This window comes from Salmo trutta, chromosome 9, assembly GCF_901001165.1.
Source record: "Salmo trutta chromosome 9, fSalTru1.1, whole genome shotgun sequence".
Lineage (NCBI taxonomy): Eukaryota > Metazoa > Chordata > Actinopteri > Salmoniformes > Salmonidae > Salmo > Salmo trutta.
Window position 1 is genome coordinate 12,692,177 of NC_042965.1, and position 12,181 is coordinate 12,704,357.

The 12,181-nt window shown below is 44.0% G+C and overlaps 1 long non-coding RNA gene across 1 annotated transcript; it reads right to left on the bottom strand.

Annotated features, from left to right (window-relative positions):
• Positions 1-821: 821 nt before the first annotated feature.
• On the bottom strand, positions 822-3,480 carry LOC115199911 (uncharacterized). The gene is made up of 9 exons (XR_003879442.1): positions 3,433-3,480; positions 3,254-3,307; positions 3,074-3,118; positions 2,831-2,884; positions 2,665-2,710; positions 2,497-2,550; positions 1,674-1,718; positions 1,300-1,353; positions 822-1,177 (listed from the first exon to the last, which is right to left on the bottom strand). It is a non-coding gene; the product is annotated as an uncharacterized LOC115199911 (long non-coding RNA).
• Positions 3,481-12,181: the final 8,701 nt, after the last annotated feature.

A 12,181-nucleotide genomic window follows, 5' to 3' on the forward strand; every position in this document is an offset into this window, starting at 1 on the left:
CCATGAAACCACATTCCAACCTGATCATGGCAGCCTGTGCGTGTAGATGAGCTTGGTAGAGAGGGTAATACAGCTGACCTCTTTGCCCCTTGGCCCAGGCTCCCCCTGCAGCCCCTGGGAGCCCTGTGGCCCTGGCTCTCCCTGGAGTCCCTTGGGCCCTGGCTTTCCAAAGGGACCTGGAGCACCCTGCCTCACAGCAACATATATACAGGTATATCTCTCTGGTCACCCCTAAAGCCAACTCCTCCTTTGGTCGTCTCTCCTTCCAGTTCTCTGCTGCCAATGACTGGAACGAACTACAAAAATCTCTGAAACTCGAAACACTTATCTCCCTCACTAGCTTTAAGCACCAGCTATCAGAGCAGCTCCCAGATCACTGCACCTGTACATAGCCCATCTATAATTTAGCCCAAACTACTACCTCTTCCCCTACTGTATTTATTTATTTTATTTATTATTTTGCTCCTTTGCACCATATTATTTATATTTTAACTTTGAACTTTCTTCAAATTATAATTCTACCATTCCAGTGTTTTACTTGCTATACTTTATTTACTTTGCCACCATGGCCTTTTTTTGCCTTTACCTCCCTTATCTCACATCATTTGCTCACATTGTATATAGTCTTATTTTTGTCTACTGTATCATTGATTGTATGTTGTTTTACTCCATGTGTAACTCTGTGTTTTTGTATGTTGTCGAACTGCTTTGCTTTATCTTGGCCAGGTCGCAATTGTAAATGAGAACTTGTTCTCAACTTGCCTACCTGGTTAAATAAAGGTGAAATAAAAAATAAAAAAACAGAGATGGAGTCAGAGAGGTGGGGACAGAGTAGGAAGAGATCTTATTAACACATTTTAACTGAACTAGTGTAAAAGGGATGAAACCCAGTTATTGACCTGTTCCCCCTTTTTCCCCAGACAGCCCCTCCTCACCAACTGTTCCCAGGGGACCCTGGGGGGCAGGATAATATAAAACATGGTCATCAATGTCAGCCATAATAGTACAATTGCTATTGCAAGATATGCCACACTTACCACCTTGGAAAGTGGCATATCATACAACACCAGTCATATTGAAGGTGGATGGTACATCTAAGAACAGACACCCAGATCCACTGCTGCCCACCTGCTGTCAGTCCAGACATCCCACTGTCCCCAACAGGCCCTGCTGCTCCCTAAACAGACAACAGTGTATCACTCAATGCAATAGTGACTGTCATGATTCATGCTCTATTCCTTCCAATCTATCGTTGAAAAACCAAAAAAAGACACGAGCTAGGGCTGACATTGCACTCACCTGTTCTCCTTTTTCTCCAACCTGCCCCATCACACCATCCATCCCAGGAGTTCCCTGGATACAGTAAATAAAATACATTACCAGACTCAAAAGTGACTGTACATTGATAATACCGTTTCATCTCTGTGATGTTTATTAAAAAATATATCATCAACGTTGAAAAAAAAATTGTTTCTACTTGGTACAAGAATACTATACAGAAAGGCTGTATAGTATTACAGAAATACAGAACATTTGAGACAGACTAAACCAACTCCCTACCAGGTGCCATCAACAAGTGTGTAAGGGAATAGAGGTAGCGGTTGATTTATGGCTGGGCCTATGTGACTTTTGACAAGAGATTCATTGAATTAAACTAACGTGGCTGAACATACCCTGTCACCTTTTTGACCCGGAAGACCATCCATCCCTGGATGTCCCTGAGAACAAAATACATGACAACATTCAATACTGTTTCAGCAACAACAACAAAAAGTTGACTTATGATGTCTGCATACACATTGTGTATGTCAGAGCCTGTTATAAATAGATAATACAGTACATCTAAATCATACAACATGATCGCATGATTGCAATACTGAACAATTTTCTCCCACATTTTTATTTTTAATCCCGTCCCCGCAGGAGGATTTTTGGTAGGCCGTCATTGTCAATAAGAATTTGTTCTTAACTGACTTGCCTAGTTAAATAAAGGTTAAATAAAATATGACCCAAAAAAATATGATTATAAAGCCTGTCCCAGGACCTGAATCATGTGGTTCTGTTTTTTCATTAGGCCAACTGGATATGGCTAATGTTTCGCTAGACTGAGACTAGCCAGGAGATGGATATTTAAAATGGATTTTCACCTCTACACCCCGTCTTACTCTGCTTGCCAGAAGCCAGCGGTGGGTGTGCAAGAACAGTCATTGGGACTAGACCATGCCAAATACTAAACAGGCAGCCCCAGACTTAACTGGACAATTACTAAGAAAATACCAGGAAAACACAACAAGTAACCTCCAATGTCTGATGCAGCTGGCGAGAACATTGAGATTTCCACCAGTGCTATTATTGTATCAACTGAAAATGACTATCTATAACAACATCATTTCACCTATTTGCTTGACTCAGTATATCGAAACTCATAATGACTAAGTGAAAATGAAAGACACAGAGCCTGTGTATTTGCTGTGCAAGTTAGCTGGCCTGTCCTACTTGGATTCCTCGAAGTCCAGGAGAGCCTCTCTTTCCTGACAATCCTATGGGACCCTATGAGAAGAACAATACGTGAAGAATGACCGGTTGGCATTGATAACTCACTTTAATGAAATGTCTAAAAGAAAAAAGGAAGAATCAAATGACAGAAATAAAACAGACACATACCGGGGCCCCCTTTACAGCCAAGTGGTCCAGCTGGCCCTGCTTCTCTCTGTGAGGAACACAGCAGAGAAACAGTCAAACCCTTATACAGGATGTTATTCAGCTCTTGTCTAATAAAATTCAATATAATGCACTGTCCACTGTGCATTGGTAAATACAAAATACTGACCCTTGAGCCGTTTGACCCCTGTGCTCCTATCATGCCAGTCACACCTAGAGCCCCCTGTTCGGGTACATACAGTACATGTGTGAATATGCAAACATTAAAAAACAACAACCATCATCCATTGTCTTCCTTTGGAAGTGGTACGTCTGCACATATTTGCCAAATCAAGTGTGTGCTGACTGCGGAGGTAAGGTAGGTAGATGAGATAGTGAACAGTCAGTGCTTGCATGGCACCCCTACACTCACCATTGGCCCGAGTGGACCTTGAGCACCATCATACCCAGAATCGCCCTGAAATACATTGTTAATGAGAAGAGAGTCATGGAGAGGACGATCTAGAAGACTACACCATCAAATAGTGTGTCTGCATAGATTGTAACACAGCTATGTGCTGTAAGGATTATGGATTGTTATGCAAAGTCTTACCTGGGGCCCAGGTGACACTGAAAACCCTTGGGTTCCTCTTTTACCAACCGGCCCCTGAAATTAAAACAGTTATCATCCAAAAGCTTAATAAACCACACCATCTTTATTGCCAACAGCACAGTCAATACAGCAGCACTTGTCAGCACTTGTGAGCCAGAGGATGGAAGTGTCCTACTCACAATTAGGCCAACAGAACCCAGTTCCCCCTGCTCCCCTTTAGTACCCTGGAAAACATAGCAAGAAATACTCTTGAAATACAGTCTTGGCATTCTCCCAACCAGGCTCATGAGGTAGTCACCTGGAATGCATTTCAATTAACATGTGTGCCTTGTTAAAAGTTAATTAGTTGAAATTCTTTCCTTCTTAATGCGTTTGAACCAATCAGTTGTGTTGTGATAAGGTAGGGGTGGTATACAGAAAATATCCCTATTTGGTAAAAGACCAAGTCCATACTATGGCAAGAACATCTCAAATAAGCAAAGAGAAATGACAGACTTGAAGGTCTGTAAGACATGAAGGTCAGTCAAAACAGAATATTTCAAGAACTTTTCTTCAAATGCAGTCGCAAAAACCATCAAGCGCTATGATGAAACCGGCTCTCATGAGGACCGCCACAGTAAAGGAAGACCCAGAGTTACCTCTGCTGCAGAGGATACATTTATTAGAGTTAACTGCACCTAAGATTGCAGCCCAAATAAATGCTTCACAAGAGTTCAAGTAACAGACACGTCTCAACATCAACTGTTCAGAGGAGACTGCATGAGTCAGGCCTTCATGGTTGAATTGCTGCAAAGAAAACCACTACTAAAGGACACCAATAAGAAGAAGAGACTTGCTTGGGCCAAGAATCATGAGCAATGGACATTAGACCAGTGTAAATCTTTCCTTTGGTCAGACGAGTCCAAATTTGAGATTTTTGGTTCCAACCGCCGTGTCTTTTTGAGACGCAGAGTAGGTGAACAGATGATCTCCGCATGTGGGGTTCCCACCGTGAAGCATGGAGGAGGAGGTATGATGGTGTGGGGGTGCTTTGCTGGTGACAATGTCAGTGATCTATTTAGAATTCAAGGCACACTTAACCAGCATGGCTACCACAGAATTCTGAAGCAATACGCCATCTCATCTGGTTTTTACTTAGTGGGACATTTCTTTATTTTTCAACAGGACAATGACTCAAAACACACCTCCAGGCTGTGTAAGGGCATTTTGACCAAGTAGGAGAGTGATGGAGTGCTGCATTAGATGACCTGGCCTCGACAATCACCCGTCCTCAACCCAATTGAGATGGTTTGGGATGAGTTGGACCATAGAGTGAAGGAAAAGCAGCCAACAAGTGCTCAGCATATGTGGGAACTCCTTCAAGACTGTTGTAAAAGCATTCCAGGTGAAGCTGGTTGAGAGAATGCCAAGGGTGGTCACTTTGAAGAATCTAACATTTATTTTGATTTGTTTAATGCTTTTGTTGGTTATTACATGATTCCATATGTGTTATTTCATAATTTTAATGTCTTCACTATTATTCTACAACGTAGAAAATAGTAAAAATAAAGAAAAACCCTTTATTGAGTAGGTGTGTCCAAACTTTTGACTGGTACTGTACAGTTGTGGCCAAAAGTTTTGAGAATGACACAAATATTAATTTTCACAAAGTCTGCTGCCTCAGTTTGTATGATGGCAATTTGCATATACTCCAGAATGTTATGAAGAGTGATCAGATGAATTGCAATTAATTGCAAAGTCCCCCTTTGCCATGCAAATGAACGGAATCCCCAAAAAACATTTCCACTGCATTTCAACCCTGCCACAAAAGTACCAGCTGACATGTCAGTGATTCTCTAGTTAACACAGGTGTGAGTGTTGACGAGGACAAGGCTGGAGATCACTGTCATGCTGATTGAATTCGAATAACAGACTGGAGGCTTCAAAAGGAGGGTGGTGCTTGGAATCATTGTTCTTCCTCTGTCAATCATGGTTACCTGCAAGGAAATATGTGCCGTCATCATTGCTTTGCACAAAAATGGCATCACAGGCAAGAATATTGCTGCCAGTAAGATTGCACCTAAATCAACCATTTATCGGATCATCAACAACTTCAAGGAGAGAGGTTCAATTGCTGTGAAGCAGGCTTCAGGGCGCCCAAGAAAGTCCAGCAAGCACCAGGACCGTCTTCTAAAGTTGATTCAGCTGCGGGATCGGGGTACCACCAGTAAAGAGCTTGCTCAGGAATGGCAGCAGTAAGGTGTGAGTGCATCTGCACTCACAGTGAGGCGAAGACTTTTGGAGGATGGCCTGGTGTCAAGAAGGGCAGCAAAGAGGCCACTTCTCTCCAGGATAAACATCAGGGACAGACTGATATTCTGCAAAAGGTACAGGGATTGGACGACTGAGGACTGGGGTAAAGTCATTTTCTCTGATATATCCCCTTTCCGATTGTTTGGGGCATCCGGAAAAAGCTTGTCAGGAGAAGACAAGGTGAGCGCTACCATCAGTCCTGTGTCATACCAACAGTAAAGCATCCTGAGACCATTCATGTGTGGGGTTGCTTCTCAGCCAAGGGAGTGGGCTCACTCACAATTTTGCCTAAGAACAGAGCCATGAATAAAGAATGGCAACAACACATCCTCCGAGAGCAACTTCCCGACCATCCAGGAACAGTTTGGTGATAAACAATGCCTTTTCCAGCATGATGGAGCACCTTGCCATAAGGCAAAAGTGATAACTAAGGGGCTCGGGAAACAAAACATTTATATTTTTGGTCCATGGACAGGAAACTCCCCAGACCTTAATCCCATTGAGAACTTGTGGTCAATCCTCAAGAGGCGGCCGAACAAACAAAAACCCACAAATTCTGACAAACTCTGAGCATTGATTATGCAATAGTGGGCTGCCATCAGTCAGGATGTGGCCCAGAAGTTAATTGACAGCATGCCAGGGCGGATTGCAGAGGTCTTGAAAAAGAAGGGTCAACACTGCAAACATTGACTCTTTGCATCAACTTCATGTAATTCTCAATAAAAGCCTTTGACAGTTATGAAATGCTTGTGTAACAGTACTCTTCTTGCATTGTGTACAATCAATCATCGACAAGAACTCCAACTTGTACCACCAGTCATGGAGCTTTATTCTGATAGGAACAGCACAAAATTGCACGTCATGCAATGCACGGCTCACCATCCAACTCTGCACTCAGGCACTGTACAAAATATACAACCCCCCCACCAGACACAGTAAGTTGCTAGCTAGAATTAGCTGAAATTCTCTACAACAAAATGCACAACCAATATTCACCAAAAAACGCTGCATCTTATGTGTGATGTTCGAATAACATTTACAAACAAATTGATATAAATTGTACATTTAAATCATCACTTGGGAGTATAAAAATCACTTTTGACGTACAGTGCTTTGCAACCAACAACTTACCGCTGGTTTGGTGCTTGTTCACTGGGACGATTCTAACTGAAACATCCTCCCTCGTAAGCAAGCCACTCAAACCAGCCAATAAGATGCCATGTTGAGTAGGTGAAGGCAAGACAAAAATAAAACCAAAACCCCATTGGCTTAACAATAAAGTGGCAAGGGGAATCACCAATATAACCCTGTTACACTTGTAATTATATTTCAGTATTGCATAGTAACATCTGACAACAATATCTAAAGACACTGAAGCAGCAAACTTTGTGGAAATTAATATTTGTGTCAATCTCAAAACTTTTGGCCACAACTGTATGTCTACACTTAGGGAAAACTACAGTACTACACATACGCTACAGATGATCATGAAAAGTGAATCAATATAATCAGTATGATTTAGACAATTATTCTAAGTATGCCTTTGAAAGTTAAAGCACAAAATACAAGCATGCTCCTAACAGGCTATACACTCTGATGGTGAGCAAAGCATCCATCCACTAGAGGGCAGTGCAATAACACTTGTATGTACATGTGCAGCACAACGTAAGCCTACTTCCACTTTGAGTATAACAAACTTGGATACTGGATATTTAAAAAGTGACCTTCTCTCCAGTCTTTCCTCTGTCTCCCCATGGACCACTAGTAAAACCCTGTAGTTCAGTGAGGAGAGACACAGGAGATGCCAGTGATGTTACTACAAACTTGCGGTTCCCAAACTGTGGGACGAGGGGTCGGCAGAGGAGGCACGGAGAGGTAGGGGGAGATGAACAATTACAGAACAAGACGATAAACCCTAACCTGCTGTTTGGAAAGCAGGCAGCGTTTGCGTGGAATTGGTCATTATCATCATAGGGGAATAGAATACAGTAGCTAACAAAATGTTATAGACTCTAGATGACGGCTTATTACTAGGGCCTGATGGTTTTCCAGGTCATCTGGTCAGGAAAAACTCCTGACACTAAAGTCATAGTGGTTGTTTCCACTGACTGGGTATACTCTATGACATATGAGATCTGACAGTAGGCACATTTTTGGATAAGTGTGCTTGTTTGACAGCCACTTCCCTGTATTCATTTGACCTTTTGCTACTGAGTAGAACTTCCAGACATGTAGTGTACATTCAACTGGTGTTCTCACCTCATCTCCTATCCCCCCCGGAGGAGAATTCTCCCTTATAGCCTCTAGGACCCTGAAATAGAAACCACCACCATTACAGCAAAACACATTTTTCTCTTCTTTCAATCGAATCAAATCTTGTCTTATATCAAATCAAATGTATTTATATAGCCCTTCTTACATCAGCTGATATCTCAAAGTGCTGTACAGAAACCCAGCCTAAAACCCCAAACAGCAAGCAATGCAGGTGTAGAAGCACGGTGGCTAGGAAAAACTCCCTAAAAAGGCCAAAACCTAGGAAGAAACCTAGAGAGGAACCAGGCTATGAGGGGTGGCCAGTCCTCTTCTGGCTGTGCCGGGTGGAGATTATAACAGCACAAGGCCTAGATGTTCAAATGTTCATAAATGACCAGCATTGTCAAATAATAATAATCATAGTAGTTGTCGAGGGTGCAACAAGTCAGCAACACAAGAGTAAGTGTCAGTTGGCTTTTTCATGACCGATCTTTGAGAGTATCTCTACCGCTCCTGCTGTCTCTAGAGAGTTGAAAACAGCAGGTCTGGGACAGGTAGCATGTCCGGTGAATAGGTCAGGGTTCCAACAGGTCTGGGACAACAGGTCTGGGACAGGTAGCACGTCCGGTGAACAGGTCAGGGTTCCATAGCTGCAGGCAGAACAGTTGGAACTGGAGCAGCAGCACGGCCAGGTGAACTGGGGACAGCAAGGAGTCATCAAGCCAGGTAGTCCTGAGGCATGGTCCTAGGGCTCAGGTCCTCCGTGAGAGAGAAAGAAAGAAGGAGAAAGAGAGAATTAGAGAGAGCATATTTAAATTCACACAGGACACCGGAAAAGACAAGAGAAATACTTCAGATGTGACAGACTGACCCTAGCCCCCCGACACAAACTACTGCAGCATAAATACTGGAGGCTGAGACAGGAGGGGTCAGGAGACACTGTGGCCCCATCGAATGAAACCCCCAGCAGGGCCAAACAGGTAGGATATAACCCCACCAACTTTGCCAAAGCACAGCCTCCACACCACTGGAGGGATATCTCCAACCACCAACATACCATCCTGGGACAAGGCCGAGTATAGCCCACGAAGATCTCCGCCACGGCATATGAGTTGTCAACACAGTAATGCCTTTGATTTTACTCAGTTCAAATGTTTTACTGGTGGTAAATTTGTAACATACAGTGCATTCGGAAAGTATTCAGACCCCTTGACCTTTTCCACATTTTGTTACATTACAGCCTTATTCTAAAATTGTATTGTTTTTTCCCCCCTCATCAATCTACACACAATATCCCATAATGACAAAGCAAAAAATGTTTTTAGAAATGTTCGCAAACATTTTTTTTTAAATATACTGCTCAAAAAAATAAAGGGAACACTTAAACACATCCTAGATCTGAATGAAAGAAATAATCTTATTAAATACTTTTATCTTTACATAGTTGAATGTGCTGACAACAAAATCACACAAAAATAATCAATGGAAATCCAATTTATCAACCCATGGAGGTCTGGTTTTGGAGTCACACTAAAAATTAAAGTGGAAAACCACACTACAGGCTGATCCAACTTTGATGTAATGTCCTTAAAACAAGTCAAAATGAGGCTCAGTAGTGTGTGTGGCCTCCACGTGCCTGTATGACCTCCCTACAACGCCTGGGCATGCTCCTGATGAGGTGGCGGATGGTCTTCTGAGGGATCTCCTCCCAGACCTGGACTAAAGCATCCGCCAACTCCTGGACAGTCTGTGGTGCAACGTGGCGTTGGTGGATGGAGCGAGACATGATGTCCCAGATCTGCTCAATTGGATTCAGGTCTGGGGAACGGGCGGGCCAGTCCATAGCATCAATGCCTTCCTCTTGCAGGAACTGCTGACACACTCCAGCCACATGAGGTCTAGCATTGTCTTGCATTAGGAGGAACCCAGGGCCAACCGCACCAGCATATGGTCTCACAAGGGGTCTGAGGATCTCATCTCGGTACCTAATGGCAGTCAGGCTACCTCTGGCGAGCACATGGAGGGCTGTGCGGCCCCCCAAAGAAATGCCACCCCACACCATGACTGACCCACCGCCAAACCGGTCATGCTGGAGGATTTTGCAGGCAGCAGAACGTTCTCCACGGCGTCTCCAGACTCTGTCACGTCTGTCACATGTGCTCAGTGTGAACCTGCTTTCATCTGTGAAGAACACAGGGCGCCAGTGGCGAATTTGCCAATCTTGGTGTTCTCTGGCAAATGCCAAACGTCCTGCACGGTGTTGGGCTGTAAGAACAACCCCCACCTGTGGACGTCGGGCCCTCATACCACCCTCATGGAGTCTGTTTCTGACCGTTTGAGCAGACACATGCACATTTGTGGCCTGCTGGAGGTCATTTTGAGGGGCTCTGGCAGTGCTTCTCCTGCTCCTCCTTGCACAAAGGCGGAGGTAGCAGTCCTGCTGCTGGGTTGTTGCCCTCCTACGGCCTCCTCCACGTCTCCTGATGTACTGGCCTGTCTCCTGGTAGTGCCTCCATGCTCTGGACACTACACTGACAGACACAGCAAACCTTCTTGCCACAGCTCGCATTGATGTGCCATCCTGGATGAGCTGCACTACCTGAGCCACTTGTGTGGGTTGTAGACTCCGTCTCATGCTACCACTAGAGTGAAAGCACCGCCAGCATTCAAAAGTGACCAAAACATCAGCCAGGAAGCATAGGAACTGAGAAGTGGTCTGTGGTCCCCACCTGCAGAACCACTCCTTTATTGGGGGTGTCTTGCTAATTGCCTATCATTTCCACCTGTTGTCTATTCCATTTGCACAACAGCATGTGAAATTTATTGTCAATCAGTGTTGCTTCCTAAGTGGACAGTTTGATTTCACAGAAGTGTGATTGACTTGGAGTTACATTGTGTTGTTTAAGTGTTCCCTTTATTTTTTGAGCAGTGTATAACATTTGCCTAAGTATTCAGACTCTTTGCTCAGTACTTTGTTGAAGCACCGTTAGCAGCGATTTCAGCCTTGAATCTTCTTGGGATTGACGCTACAAGCGTGGCACACCTGTATTTAGGGAGTTTCTCCTATTCCTCTATGCAGATCCTCTCAAGCTCTGTCAGGTTGGATGGGGAGTGTTGCTGCACAGCTAATTTCAGGTCTCTCCATAGATGTTCGATCGGGTTCAAGTCCAGGCTCTGGCTGGGCCACTCAAAGAAATTCAGACTTGTCCCGAAGCCACTCCTGCGTTGTATTGGCTGTGTGCTTAGGGTCGTTGTCCTGTTGGAAGGTGAAACTTCACCCCGGTCTGAAGTCCTGAGCGCTCTGGGGTAGGTTTTCATCAAGGATCTCTCTATACTTTACTCTGTTCATCGTTGCCTCGATCCTGACTAGTCTCCCAGTCCCTGCCACTAAATAACATCTCCATAGCATGATGCTGCCAACACCATGCTTCACCGTAGGGATGATGCCAGGTTTCCTCCAGATGTGACGCTTGGCATTCAGGCCAAAGAGTTAAATCTTGGTTTTATCAGACAAGAGAATGTTGTTTCTCATGGTCTGAGAGTCTTTAGGTGCCATTTGGCAAACTCCAAGCGGGCTGTCATGTGCCTTTTTCTGAGGAGTGGCTTCCGTCTGGCCACTCTACCATAAAGGCATGATTGGTGGATTGCTGCAGAGATGGTTGTCCTTCTGGAGGGTTCTCCCATCTCCACAGAGGAAATATAGAGCCCTGACCAAGGCCCTTTTCCCCCGATTGCTCTGTTTGGCCGGGCGACCAGCTCTAGGAAGAGTCTTGGTGCTTCCAAACTTCATCCATTTAAGAATGATGGAGGGCATTGTGTTTTTGGGGATCTTCAATGCTGCAGAAATATTTTGCTACCCTTCCCCAGATCTGTGCTTTGACACAATCCTGTCTCAGAGCTCTACGGACAATTCCTTCGACCTCATGGCTTGGTTTTTGTTCTGACATGCACTGTCAACTGTGGGACCTTATATAGACAGGTGTGTGCCTTTCCAAATCATGTCCAATCAATTCAATTTCACGCAGGTGGACTCATGAAGTTGTAGAAACATCTCAAGGATGATCAATGGAAACAGCATGCACCTGAGCTCAAGTTTGAGTCTCATAGCAAAGGGTCTGAATACTTAAAGTAAATAAGGTATCTGTTTTTACTCTTAATACATTTGCAAATAAATCTAAAAAGCTGTTTTCGCTTTGTCATTATGAGGTATTGTGAGGAGATTGCTGAGAAAAAAATTACATTTAATATTTTTTAGAATAAGGCTTTAACGTAACAAAATGTGGAAAAAGTGTACATGGCACTGTACGTGCCATCTGAATGTTTTTTGTGTTACCTGAAGGCCTGGGAATTCCAGTGGCCCTGGCCGTCCATCCAGACCATACC